Source organism: Amia ocellicauda, chromosome 1 (assembly GCF_036373705.1).
Source record: "Amia ocellicauda isolate fAmiCal2 chromosome 1, fAmiCal2.hap1, whole genome shotgun sequence".
Classification (NCBI taxonomy): domain Eukaryota; kingdom Metazoa; phylum Chordata; class Actinopteri; order Amiiformes; family Amiidae; genus Amia; species Amia ocellicauda.
The window spans coordinates 33,916,250-33,931,911 of NC_089850.1; the positions used below are offsets into that span (position 1 = coordinate 33,916,250).

At 35.7% G+C, this 15,662-nt stretch overlaps 1 protein-coding gene across 1 annotated transcript in view; it reads right to left on the reverse strand.

The window, feature by feature from the left end:
• The window catches only part of klhl32 (kelch-like family member 32), a 51,078-nt gene extending 50,795 nt beyond the window's left edge, over positions 1-283 (reverse strand). The window contains exon 1 of the mRNA XM_066702649.1: positions 220-283. The gene's annotated coding sequence lies outside the window, so the exon portion shown is untranslated. The remainder of the gene's footprint in view (positions 1-219) is intronic.
• Between the last annotated feature and the right edge of the window lie 15,379 nt (positions 284-15,662).

Sequence of the window (15,662 nt, forward strand, 5' to 3'; positions counted from 1 at the left end):
CAGACTGCCCTACTAGCTCACAACACATAGAGCCATAATAGCCATTAAACCGACAAAACAATAAATGTGTAAATAATCACTCCTGCACAATAACGAAGCCCATTTAACTGCTCTCACAACACTGCTTAATGAGCTTACAGACATGTCCCAAAGCATACTTAAAACTACAAAACAATACCTGCGCCGCTTAGTAATCAAATAGGCTCAATAATAACTTACTGTTATCTCCTACATAATATGTTTTGAAGTGCAGCATTAGCTTCGGAAGTCCCTGCCATTCAAGCCACAGTATGAAGAGCTGTTTGTAGCACAAAATACCTTGCAGCTCCCATCTGCCTGCCCACATGACTAATGGTTCAATTAGATTAGAGCCAAACAAAGATTACATCACTCACACAGGTCCGGTCTACAATACCTGAGACACATTTCAGAAGGCATGTTCCTGTCCGGTGACAGCAGGGGGGGGGGGGGCTCTGTATCCTGTTCCTGGTAGAAGTCTTAATCTTGCTAAATGGGTATAGCAGCCTGTGAAGACAAAACAGACCCACCGATACGTGAGCACTGTAAGATCCAGCTCTTTAGAGAATACACCCCTGTCCTACTTCCTTTACTGCCAGTCATTTGCTCCTTTCCGTTATTCTGCTTTTCCTGAAGCAGATCATGCATTATCTCAGCAAAGTATGTTTTGTCTTCACTGCTCATTTTAAAGGTTCTGTGCATCTTAAATAGGTGCTGTGAAATTAAGCAGACATTGTTCACAGTTGAAAAAAGAAGGCAGACAGGTATATACATTCTCAGGTATATTTTTCTATGTTTTTAATATTTCATTATTTCACACAAGCTGATCAATTTAGTTTGATAGATGCTACTGCGTAAGTGCAAAAGATCGCAATGTTTTACAAAAAAGAAAAGGACTTGATGGCGTATCAGATCAGATTTGGCACAGTTTTCTGTTTTCTGTTTTCTGCTTGGAACCTGTTTTCTAAAGGTTAATGCATCTTACATTCTGATCCTTAGCCAGCTTCCAGCTCCAGACAAACAGGTGAAACCAAAGTGTTCTGCAGCCTGTGTGATTTATATTTATTCTTTGCAACATCTTTATAAGTTTATTTGGGTAACACAGAACCTGCTAAATCTGCATAATTCACAGTACAAGCATCATCAGTGTAACAATAATATTTATCTACAACCAGTTGGAAACTTCTGCGCACGTGCATAGTGGATTAGTTACATTTCTGTATAATATACCTGTAACTTCATTTAACGCTTCTAACCACAGCTCTACCATAATCCCAGCCCAGAGCGATCATGAATATGGAAATACATACAAGACCGTGGAATGAACTCTGATTGGAAATTCCTAACCACTACATTCTCAAACACTTTCCATGAGGTTCAGAGATGTGAAGGTAGTGTAAAGTCACTACCAAAAGATGTGGGCCCTGATCCTCACTCTGGGCAAACTGCCCACTTCATAGTGAAATAATGGCACGGGCAGCATGCCCACAGTTTTCCCACAAGGCAAATCAGAGCCAGTATATTTCTTAAAACATTAACTTGGGATTACACAGACCAGCAAATAGTGCAGTTGTCTGGAAAATGCAAGTTTGTGGTCTTTTAATGATAAACATGAATCTGAAAAACACATTTTAGGAATCAGAGTTGAATCGCATATACATTGTGTGACCTTTAAATCAAGTGCAAGATGATCTTCGTGGATGATTTCACTCGTGCACTCTAAGGGTTCGCATTTTCCGCTGTCTTCATTTAAAACTACAACTACTGGTATGTATATTTAATTATTCATCACTGATGTTCAGAAAATGTTTCTGCACAATATACCCCAGTAAGGTCGCATGTTCCTTGTTAATTTCCCATTTTGTAATACAATGATATTTATGGCTTACCTATAAATAAATAAATACTGTACCACATTTTAAAAAATCACATTAAAAAGCACAGATTTAGAAACAAGATACATGACAATTATTGGTCACACTATACAATAATGGACAGCAATATATAATGAATTGATGTATGAATACCACAGGAATAACACATGAATACCTTATACTCTTCATCTGAGTTCTGCTGTTAATCACATGTATAACATTAAGGTTAGGGTCAGGGATAGGGGTAGGGACACAGACTAGGGGCCGGATTAAATCAAAACCTTGACCCACCCACTAATAGCAAAATACAAACCTGTACATCATAGAGGTTACATTTCTGATTAGAAGAAAGTGGCATCTTACTAAAAATACAGCCGCAATAGAGTACAGTTCTGTAGTTTTCTATTAGCAGGTGGGTCAATGTTTTGATTTAATCCGACCCTAGTTTTAGGGTTAGGGCTTGTACATGTTTAAATGTTAAACCTGGGTTAACCAGTTATTAAACAAGTACATCATAATAAAATACATGAATAATTGAGCAGAATATCAGGTTTCACTCTTTCACTGATTACTGTACACCTTTTATTCAATCTTTGAAAATGGTTCTCATCACTAACATGGGTTGGCATCCATCCTAAAATTACAAAATGCATAATTGCTTTGGCCAGTGCTCTGCCCAAAGAATACAGTACCATAATAGTGACCTTAAATAAACCCAAGCACTCCTTGGGATATAATTTTGAATTAGTTGGGATAGTTTTACAAGTTTAATACTATTCCAAAGTGATTATGTAGGTCTCTTATTTGCCTTCTCACTGACTAATTATTAAACACTAATCATCAATTACAATTTTTTTCTATTGAGCCTTAGTGTCTCCTGTATTAAATGTAACAAGCTGCAATGACTCAACAGATTTGATGTGATCAGGTAATATAAATAAACTACACCTAAAAGGCAAACACAAGAAAGCTGAAACAGCCTGGTATTTCAATCAAAATGAGATTTCATAATCGAAAGTGACAGCACACAGAGTCTGTCGCTGGAGATTAATGTTCACACAACTGCAGTCAGCATGGGGCTGGCCGTCAATTAACAGCAGCAGTGCTCAGAGAACCACATGGATGGAATTCATGGCTGAGGGAGAGACAGAAACTTTATAAAGAATAATTAACACAAAATACTTTTTTTTTTCATATTTTCAAAAAGCTAGTTTAAAAACATCTCTGCCAGAAATAGTTATTAGGTTTCCATAAATTGCAGCATTGTTTAAAAGTCCATGTGGTTTGCTTGATGTGGCTCTATTTAAAGCACAATTCCTCTCTAGGTTTCTCTGATGAATATTGAAACTGCAGTAGATCATAATAGAAGCAAGACAACTAATATAGACTTAAAAGTAGAACAAAACTTATATCATTTACAAAGTAAATTTACATCTGTAATGTAGATTCAGCTTGCTTTTCTTTTAGAAGATAGAAACTGTGCACACAATGTATTGGGCAGTGCTATTTAGAAAGCAATCCTGGTGGTAATTATGTACACATTAATCTGGGATACGAGCAGTAAATTGTCATGACTGGAGACAGTAAAAGTGATTTCTTGGTACTTCATTTCCAGTAGTGTGAATTGAATATGTCACTGCATGCTTGAAATGTCTATAAATATCTGCATTAGCCAGACATAATGTGGATAGTAAGTATAACAGGGCTCACAGTGTGCATGAACCTGTTATGGTGATGTCACTCCCCTAGACCAGGAATAGCAATCAAATCAGTCCTTTGGGGCAGTAGGTGTGGCGTTTGGTTGGACCTCTGGGAACAGGCATTCAGAAGTGTGTCCAAGATGGCAATTTAAACCCGAGCCGGGTCTAACCATGCCTGTACATAAGCAGGGTATTGTCAACATAGGTTGGCAATCAAAGACATTTTTAAAGTAATATGGAGATTTATTTTTCATATTTTGCCTTCTTTGATTGTTCAAGTTCCATGTTAAGAATACATTTTCATAATCCTTAATAACAGCAGTTAATCCAAAATAGGAAGCAACACAGTTTAAATCCTTTTTTGAAGAGATGTTCGGATTTGGCTGCACAAATCAGGGGAAGATTACTTTTTTCAGGAGCATGCAAGTTGTTACGCCTCATTATCCTTCCTTAAAAGAGGATAAAAGGGGAAAAATACTGAGGGTAGAGAGGAAAGAAGGTAATTTTGTTTCTGACCTTTAGGAGAACACACTGAGTAAAAATGACTGCACAGGCTTAATACAATTCTGTGCTGCAGCAAAGTACTTGAAATGTTATCTTCTTTAGTAAATGTCATAGTGATGGAGTTTATGGTCGTGAGAAGAACTTTTCCAACAGTTTCCAATTGTTCTTACCTAAGGTATTAAAGGCAATTTTTACCAGTGTTGCTGTATTCTGGCAAATTTTGTTCAAAATAATTGGATACTCATTTCTGAAGACCAACACACCTTTAACAGAATCATTTTAAATTGTAAATGAATTGTCCGCACTTAATTAATAAATGCCCATGAGTTATTCACTTCTGTTTGGAATGTTTGGACACCAAGGTTAATCTTTTTTAATTTCTTAGGCTGTAAGGAATTGTACCAAACAATATTATAATTAGTTTCTCTTCAACAAATACCAGAGATCTCAGATTCCTTCATGATATATAATTCATATATATACTCATGTGTGGCCCATGCAGTAACAAGGACAAATTAAAATATAGGTAGGCCTATTATTATTTCATTATTATTATTATTATTATTATTATTATTATTATTATTATTATTATTATTATTTATTATTTATTTCTTGGCAGACGCCCTTATCCAGGGTGACTTACAAAATATAAGCGCAATACAAAGTGCAAAAAAACAGTGCAGTTCAAGGCATAAAACATTACAAATTGCAATTTACATAATTCAGTGCAATTCAAACCATAATACATTTTACAAGTTCCAATTTACACAAGTGTATACAATACATGAAGTCTTACACCCTGGATTGTAAAAGCTGAGTGCAGACAAGATGTTAGGTCACAGTCAAGAGCAAGGGAAAGGGAGCATAGGGGAAATCAAAATAATATGAGTACTAATAACACAAGGCAAGTAGTATGATAAAATGTTGTAAAGTGCGATCTTACAGGAGAGTAAAGGTCTAAATTACAAGTACTGTCTGAAAATATGTGTTTTGAGTAAATGCTATAAGGAGGTCAAGAACTCTGCTGGTCAAAGCCTACAATATACATACACTTTCCTCTAAGAACATAGTGCATTTTACATGTTTTCACAAACTGGATACTATCCCAGATACCTGCCTCCCCTACCAGAGGGAAACAGTACTTATTTAATTTTTAAATATTTGCAATATGAATCCTGGTTCATCAGATCACTGCTGTGCAGAATGTTCTAAAGAATAATGCTTGACAAGATTTTGTACATATTCTGTAAATCTGTAGAAGCCTCTGGGGTTTGTGGGTATTCAGCAAGGATAAGAAAGCCCACATCAGAATGTAAAATCATCACACATCTTGTGATCTCAGAGGTTTTTTTATCATGGACCTGCTTTGAAGCAGAAACTGTTTAATTTTCTCTAGCACAATGTCATTTTCTTAATCTTTAGATAGCCCCAATCCGCCTTGATTTATGGTTGTTTACAGGAGAACACAGCATCCATACACAATCATAAGAGACACACCACCTCTGACTGAGTGCATGGGATTGTCTCTTGAGACATTTTGTCTTTCCTGGAGTCCTGCACAGATCAAACAGGAACACACAAAAAGGTGACAGGGAAGGATATTTGCCTAGTATAATGTTTGCTAAAGGACTTCTAATTAAAGGGCTGATCACACTACAGCTTTGATTCACTGTGTGTTATATCGGCTGCCTGGTGTTTCTCTGTTCTCAGACTACAACATAATTCTCACGAGTTCTCGGGCCCCCTCTTAATGCTTCTAGGTATGTAACTAAGTAACTATTTTAGTCAACTAATTCTTAAAAAGGAGAAATAACAAAGGAGAGTAATTTGTTGGGATAGCTACCTTATTGTATTCAATAAAACCAGTATCGCACACTACTCTTAATTCCGATATGATTTCTAATACAGTTCATATCAAGTTAATTTATCAAGGTAAAAATCAGATATTAATACCCAGCTAACCGAATACTGTGGTGGCAGCATTGCAACAATGTGAATCAACAAAATACTGGCATACTAATTTAATTTTGTTTCTGCAACAAAACTGTTAAAAAAAGAGAATATATTTATTAAATCAATATGATCCAAAAATATCCTAGCTAACATACAATTACACACAAATGGAAATTTCTGTACACTTTTCCCTGTATTACACGTTTCTTATTTATTGATTATTCAACACTGAAAAAATTAAACACCACCATATAAGGTTTTCTGTTGAACTATTCTTTTGTGCGTCACAGACTGCAAAGTCAGATGATGAATGGCCCCTAATTGAAATACTGTTCGGCTTGGATACAAGATGAATTTTAATATGATGCCTTTCAATTTTATGTTTTACCGAACAGGGAATCATTGATTTGATTACAAAATGACCTTCAAATATCTAATGACTGAGAATGAAAAAAAAAATCTGGGAATCTACTCTGGTATTTGTCTCATTCATCATGTGCCAAAAGGCTTATCAGTATGAATCCAGGGTGTTTCTGCAGTGTGATTGACACTTAAATGCAAACAATGCAAGTCCATAGTGCATTACACATTCAGTTCACCACACACCTGAGAAAGCTTAAAAAGAAAAAAAGAGGCATTTACTTTGTTTCTTCTCTGTATAAAAACTAGAGAAAATACTGTGGAATGATTACATTAAATGACATGATATGTCATATTTACATTTAATACCACATTGCTATCTCCCAAAGGAAACACATTACTGTAGAAAGGCAGTGTCAGTGGTCGAGGTGAAGAAGCTGACGTTAAACACAAATGTTATTTCAAGAAGCCAAAAGGAATAAAATCAAATAACAGGCATCTGCACAGCACCAATAAACAATATCCATTGTGTGCCTTGGGCAGGCTCCCCCATTTAAAGTGTGCAAACTCTGTTACAAATAACAGCTGTTCCAAAATCAATCACACCTCAAGTCATAATGCACAACAATGCAAGTAATACAAATATTATTAACAGCTGATCATGACACAGGGCCCATTGAAAACAGTCACTTACCAGAAGTCGGTAAAATTCACATTTCCATATTTACGCAATCCAAGAAGTAGGACTGAATGCAAAAGTTTGTTTTCCGTTTATTTCTCTTCAGTTCATTAGTAATGAAATACAATTGAAGAATTATCTGCGATGTAAGAATAAAGCATGAGAACTAAATGTAGGTCTGTACGAGACAAGTCCTATCTTCAGGACTCTCAAAAACTAATGCCGGAGATTTATATTAATCCCTTTGAATAATGTATTTTTGTAGTACAGAAACCAGTTTAATACCAGACTCTCTAAGACTATGCTGACTGTATTAATACATTGAGGGAGACAAAGAAATCTCTCAGGACTATTTCTTGCAATTACATTTTTAAAATACTTTTCAAGAAAAAGGCAAAAAAAAGGTTTGTGTATAATTTGCCTTTGCTAATAGTGTTACAAGAACATATCCAGATGACCCCAGTGTATATATAAATAAATCATATAAATATATTCTCCTTGTTTGTGTTCTTATTGATTGTATGATTTAAAGTTGGAAATGATAGATTAGTTTAGTCCCAGTGGGTGTTTGTTCACATCCACAAACAGCATCCAAATTAACCAGTCTTGCTTGGCAGAACACCAGGATTAAATGTCAAATCTGATCAATTCCAATATGAACTGATAAACGATGCAGCGGCTGTCAAATGTTTGCACACTTAACTCAGTTCAATCAACTAGAATCCTTACAGTTTTCTCTAGGTTGGCTCTGAAAAGGTTTATGCCTAATGGGGAATAAGTATGGTTTAATAAAAAGTTTTTATTTACGTAAATGAATCATAGAATAACACTTTCAAATTAAGAGTGTGAATACATTCAGCTGTAGGTTATGTATATTTAATGGTACAAAGTAAATAAATACTAATTCATCTGGAAATTCAGAGAGGCAGGGCTGCAGAACACACTGACATCAATTTTGAAAAAGTTAATAATAATAAACTGCACAAAAATAAAGTTAATAGGAGGACCATTACTGTTTCCAGCTCCAGGGTACATGAATTCCCTGACCACGGATATAGAACAAGTGATCCCTTTATAGGGTATTTAAAAAAAAAAAAATGTATTTCATTATGGTTAAAATAGTTTTCTGCTGTGCAATTTCAATGTCAATGTGCTGCAGAAGAAATTAATAAAAGTTGTGCTTGGAGCAGTTCAACAAAAGGCACAGGATCAGTGACACTCAAACTGCAATTGGAACAGACAGAAAATATTCAGTAGGTTTACGTAACCACAGCTGTGACAAAGCTTTCAACCCATAACTTTTCTCACTACACACATTGTGAAACAGTGTTTTACTTTTTCATCAGAATGCAGTCATCATCATCATCATCATCATCAGTGCATCCTGCAAGTCCTGTTCTATAACAGTTTCCCATTCCTGATTCAGGGGCATCCCTGTATTTTCTGGTATGTGTTCCATTATAGAATATCCTTTCTAATAAAACTCTTCCATTTAGGCTAATTATTTGTTGGATGAGACCTTTATTATTTAAACTAATGATGCTTAAGACTAGACCAAATCAAAACCTACAAACCTACCCTGTCACTATTTATTGTTTTGACAGAAGTCACTTTCTACTACTTATAAATCAAAACATAACAATTTTTGTAATTTGCCAATCAATGGCAGCTGACATTTTTGATTTGGTCTTGGCCTTAATAACCTTTGCCAAGCACTTGGTTTCAGAACTCCTCTCATTTAGAGGTGCTGTTTTAATAACCAGTTGGAATGCAACTGACTGAGCCCATAAAGAATTGATTCCTATTATGGAAGTGTTTTATTGATGTACAATATATTTACCAGCAGTGTCTGCCCATCATTAACTGCTAAACTATTCAATGTTGCTTAGGGAGGTGTAACTGAACAGAACTATAGTTTAGGTTCCCATTCCACCTGAGTACTTAACTACTCAATTCAGTTTAGGATTTCCTTCAAAGAACGGTTAAATTACTCGTCCCATTCCTGAGGGTGTTGGTGAATTTAAGAGAATTGGAAACCCTATCGGACTCTAGTCCTCCAGGACCAAGAATTGGGACTCCTGATCTATGATGACTGCATTACATTTGATCTCAGAAACGGCTCCTGTACAACATACACACATATACATACGTTTTTGTTGTTTTTTTCAAATAAAAGTTAACAAAACATAGCCTACATTACAGAACTAAATTGAAACACTCATTAGCCCAATTCACAGTATAATTCAATATATTCCACATTTTGCATAGGCTGTGTAATTAGTCAAAATAGACCATTTTCAAGGTAGGCAATGAGCTACAAATCTTCAGCATTAGAAAATACAGAAGTTCCCAAAGCACATTATGCACAATTATGTTAGAAACACTAAACAGACATGATTCATTCTCGATTACAGTACTGACATGAGATCCTGAAAGTGGAACAGGCTGTTCAGTTGCTGGAAGGTGAGTATATCTGTGGCTACACTGGATAAGTCTGTGTGCATTAAATACTGAAAAATCATATCAGATGCAGAGGGTGGTCTGCTATAAATACAAAGAAAATACAATTCACACAAAGGGGTTCATTAAACCTAGTTTATAGACCTGTTTGTTCTACCATGTAAAATTAAAATGTGCATTCATTCAATTATACTATAAATACATTCTTTGTTTTAAATGCTGGGAGAGGAATAAAATGAAGTGTTGGTTTTAGCAATTTGAAAGTTTAAAGTATCCACTCCTAATGTAAAATTAATGCAACTGTGTTTTAAATGTAGTAGAACAGATCAAGAGGATGTCTAGACAAGCTTCAGTTTCTTTCATTTTGATAACAATTGACGAAAAGCTATAACTTTAAACAAGTCTCTGTGCTGGCACAAATTGATTGTGACAAGGAAAAGAACGGGCTCGAGCAGTGCAAATCACAAAAGCCTTCAAACATAGAAACAGCACACCTGTTTGTGCTACACGACTGCCTGAAGCTAGAAACTGTGCTATGCCCTTTTGTGATGTTTTGGTCCAGTCACTGTACCAGTCAGCAGTATGTTCAATGTCACCAAAATACAGACTTCTGTCACCCCAGATTTGTTCAATGTATCAAGAAAGCATTGATAGCAGCCACTTTGAAAGAGAGACAGCAAATATGTCCTTTTAAACCCAGATTTCATATGAACATTTATTAAAGATGTATAAATAAAAACTAAATAAAATCCAACAACATTAAAATGTCTGTTTATGAAAACTCATAAACATGGTCATGGTTTAACCAGGTCATAGTGCACTATTACAAAGTGTTTCAATGTATTGCAAACTAGTTAACTCTTCCATTTCTTATGAACTTGGCATGAAGGCACATTTTATTACAATTTTTCAACAAACAAATTATCAAAGAGCAACAGACGCATTATTATATTTCCTAAAGCAGATTCAATTTTCCTCTGACTGTGGAAACAATGGGACATTGACCATAAAGGTGGCAGAAAAGTCCAATCACATTTTTAAATTCACTAATTAGTACAATAATACAGGGTTAAGATACCCACTGAAGTTGTACACTGAAACATATCCCAATTCCACTGGTGATCCCTTAAGTCATGTTTGTTAATGGAAGAGAACAGTTCAGCTGTTTTAATGTGGGTCTATGAGTACAGGTTTAATTTATAAAAACCTTCTGCAGGAATAACATGACTCAAAAAATAAATCAGGCTGCATGAGGCAATACCAATCAGAAAACTGTGGAATCCGTACATTGAATATCTAAAATGATACTCTGGTAATTGCTTCTGGTAAGAGACCATTCTTTGTGTTATTTAAAATAAATTAAATAGTTATTCTGTTCCTTTCCACTGTTTTGATTAAAAGAAAAAACAACCTCTCTGTGACCTTATGGTATGACATGAGCAATATGGCATAGCTTGCAGGAACAGAACCACTTACAAAGCCATCATTGATTTTGAATAAGGTTGTGCTATTTTGTTTGCTTTAATGACTGGTAGCTCTTAAAAATGTATTTCAAATTATTTTATCAATTTTAGTGCATTTATTCTATTCTCAGCAGAATTTTAAAAAAGGTTTAAGAAGGACATCTTCAGAGTACAGTACAGTTCTCGCTCTCCATGAATATGTAAATATATTTACTATATAACTAAATGTATCCGGTATCGCATGAGAGGTCCTGTGCCATGTAGAGGGTCCCGTGTTATAGAAAAGGCAACCTGTTACAGACAGTTCTTGTCATGATGACATGTGGATTGGAGCGGACAGCTTTTCAGTGTCAATACACGGTTGCCATGCTACATTTATGATGGTCCATATGATTGCAGAGACAAACAGGACGTGCCAGAATAGAACCCAGACTAGACAGGGCAAAATTATAACAGAAAATTATAACTCCGCTTCAGGAAACAGTCAAATGTGGCAATGACAAAGTAGATGTGACCTAAAAGGCTTCATACAGATAATGATTACATACAGCATTCATCAGTTGTTTAAATCAGCATAGTTTAAATCCTGAACAGTCATGGCCTCTTAGTTTTTACACATAAATACATTGATTTGCTCATCAATTATATATATTTTATTCCATGTCTTTATTTTGCTACATATAGACTATAAACTTTGACCCACCTGCAGATCTCAAATTACCTTATGTTGTACTGAATGCCCTAAACACATTTTGATTTATAAATGGTAGAAAGTGGCTTCTAACAATAAATCAAACCGCAACAGGGTACAGATTCTTACTTTGTGATTCATGGGTTGCTCAAAGTTTTGATTTGGTCTAGTCCCACGTCTTATGAATTGGATTATGCTAAATAATTCTTGTAAATCATATAGTTTTTTGAGGGGAGTCTATCTGTGTTTTTTTTTTTTTTTTTTTAACCCATTGCTAAACTTAAATTACTTGAAATGCATACAGAAGAACAGCAGGTCCTAAAATGACCAAGCTGGTTTCATCATCCTCCTAATCTTGACCCCACTGAAATGATGTAAGACAGCTTGATCATTGTGGAAAAGACTGCAACCGCCATGAATAAACTCTCCATTATTGCAGGTACATGCACAACAAACAGATGAATCACCTTTATTGACAGTGCATGTGTACTGTAGCTGGGGGTGCTAGCAATGGTTGTTGTGCTGAGAAACGCAGCAAAAACAGGATGTGTTGTTTCCTTTTAAAAAGATTCGCTTTTAATGTTAGTCTTTTCTTTTTCGTAAGCCATCTTTTGTATCACTGCAGTAATATCAATATCAACTCACACATAATATAAAAAATGTCAAACCTTTAACCATTCGTATTATTAAAGTTTTAAGTATGAATTCATTTTGACTTGAAAAACTAAAAAAAACACCAACAAAAACATTCATTCAAGTATGTAAAGGTGTTGTAAAAGATACAGCCGTGATGTTGTGTAGCACATTTTTTAAGCAGGTGTTTTACAGTGAAAGAAAAGTTTTCCTTTGATATGGCATCTTCAGGTTAAATAATGAATGGATACTATCCTTTAAGTGTTTGTTTTTGTTGATTTGTTGACTATTTATTTAAACTTCAGCTGATCACTGGCCCAAATAAGTCTTATGTGGCAATATAGTTGACATGACACAAATCAAAATGTATCCATTGCCCAGATGGAAATACTTTAGAATGAGGTGCTGTCAAAGGTTTCCTAGCAACAGGCAGCGCATTGAAGGTAGGGCAGCTGCAGGATGATTCAATCTCCCCCCAGCCGTGCAGAGCAGCCGCTCACTGAAACTTCCCCACGTCTTCTGCACGTCTCTCTGACCTTGAATGCCTTAGTCTGGCAGAACAAAACAGCTACCTACTTACATTAACCTCCTCGCATCCAGCCGGCCGTCTAAACGTGCTGCATGATGTACGTACCTCATAAGGTTGTGCAGAGCCGCCTTGATGTTTCCCTTCCGTCTTGAAGAAAATGATTCTTGTCACTTGATATTGTGCATTTCTTCTGGTGATGGGATTCAAATGAAAGACTGAAGGGAACGGGGGGGGGATGCAGCTATTTCTATGACAGTGGTGTCCAGTCCAGTTTACGGTACCATTGCATTAACATTGTCACATGCAAACTCCTCCTCTAAGGTCTGGTCACATGGAGGTCGTCAAGGAGGATACAGCGCCACCTAGCGGTGATGCCTGTCAAAAAAACACAATCTAACTAAGCTGCTTGATGACGGTTATTTTTCTATTAGCCTTATCTCAAGCAATGCGATATGTGCTTGCTTTGAAATTAGGTTAGTTTAATGCTCATTAGTGGCTATTTGTCCTTCAGCTTGTTCAGCTTAATTCACTGATGAGTTTGTTTTCTGAATGATCTAATAAACAACATAATCATGCAGGAGGAATGTTAGGATATATAATAAGGAATATGAAATAATAGATTGTTAATACTACTCCTTTAAACGTAACATTTTTCTTGATTTTTTTTCCTGAAATGAAGGGTGACCCAACAAATATTCAATGGATATTAAATCACACCCCATCTCTTACCCGTTTCTGTTTGTTGTAGTCACAGAAATAGACACATCATTAATGGGGATCAACATTAATTTGTGTTTAACATTTGTCAGTGCTCATTGTAAATAACGGTATGGCAGAAGGGCACACATTTCATTATGATTATTCTAGTGACTCTTGTCATTAGAATAATTCTTAACATTTAACAATTACTTTGTAGACCTCAGCAGGGTAAACTATATTAATTACATGTTTCAGGTTTAATTATGTATATTTAAACACCACAAATAAGTAGACTGCATAATTATTTGTGTTTTATATTGGATATTTTGACCACATATTTGACTACACGTTTGAATGAGCACCTTACATGTAGGGCTGTATTAAGTATATGTATAAATCCTGAAAAAGTCTCACCCAGATCACAGTGTTTAACAAAAGCAATACATAATGTAGTAACTCACGTGTAAACTGACATAAAGTGTAATCATTTAACTTTATCACAGTTAAAAAGTCCAAGATGTCAGGAAGCATTCAAAATTGTATCCCTTTGCTTTATATATTTTTTGTGAACAAGTGACCTCTAGTGTTAGAATTTAGTATGGCATACAAACTGAACAAAAATAAACGTTTTACGAAGTTTTTAATCATAGTGAAAGTCCAGTGTAAGCAAAACAATATGCACAAATCAGGGTTGTTTCATTTGATTTGCCTGGGAAATTCCACTTTCCATTTTTTTCTTCTTCTTTTACTTTGTATAAGCATTTTTCTCAACATAAGCATCACTTTCTGGGCATTAAATATACCGCTGGCCTTTGTAGTCTAGAATTTCAATTTGTATTTAATTTCTCCACAAATCCCAATCCTAATCCCAAACGATTTGAGAGTTTAAAATTTAAAAATTATTTTTGTGTGCATGCAGACCAGCAGAGTAGTAGGCAGAGAAAAATACAATTGTGGGTATGTTGAGAAGAACACTATCCACTGTGAAGCATGGAGGTGAATCTGTTTGCTTTGGGGCTGATTTTGATTATTGATGTCTAACGCTCAGTTATACTTCAGGGATAAATGGATTCCAAAATAAGCAAAGATATTTTAGCAAATAAACCTGGTACTCTCTGCCAAAAATGTCCAGCTTTGTCACAAATGTGCTTCTCAGCATAGTAATGATCAGAAGCACACATGCGCCTCTATGACCAAATGGTTAAAAAGAGCACAAAATCAATGTTCTTGATTGGCCAACACAATCTCCAGACCTCAATCCAAGGGAAATGTTGAAAAAAGCAGTCCACAAGCAGAAGACAGTGGGGGAGTTGGAGGAGTGACTGAATATCCCCTGAGAAGTTGATGAGCTGGAACCCCCTCCTCACACATGACTGATTGCTCTGGTGTGAATACATCTGAAAATGGTGTATTTAGAGATATATGTAACAATGATGGTGCAGATCACATTGATAGTCATACAATTTTTAATTTGTTAATAATTTGTAGATAAATACAGAATGTTCAGCTGCACTGTATCGCTGAAACCATTTCTAGTTACACTTCATCGAGTGTCTGAATAAATATGGAGGCTACTGTACAATATGGCTAATCTGACACTTTCACTTCCACTTCTGCAACATGATTTCCCACTGACTACTGTTTCACCACATACTTTTAACACATGCATACGAATTCAGTGTGTGCATTTTGTTTTGTCAAATTGATAATCATCAACTTACTAACAATAGACCAAGTCCATCCTTACAGTTAAGCTGAATCCAGATGTAACCTTCAATGGGATTGTGGTTCTTGTGACTGATACTCATGTGTGCAAATGGTGGAGGGTCATCAAAGGCACCAAATGTAGTCTTTCGCCCTTTAAAAGTCAACCATAATATCAAAACCACACACTAGATGCACACTTCAGCAATTGCCACTTCCTCCAGCAGTTATGTGGTTATGTTGTATTGTATTTATCTAATTCTTTATTTAACTACACCATGTTATCACATTGACCCAACTACCCTCTTAAGCAACAAAGGAACAATCGTAGTTTCGCCACATAATCTGTATTGGGGGGTGGGAAACTCCCAAGACAACTACTTAGCCTCTGCAAA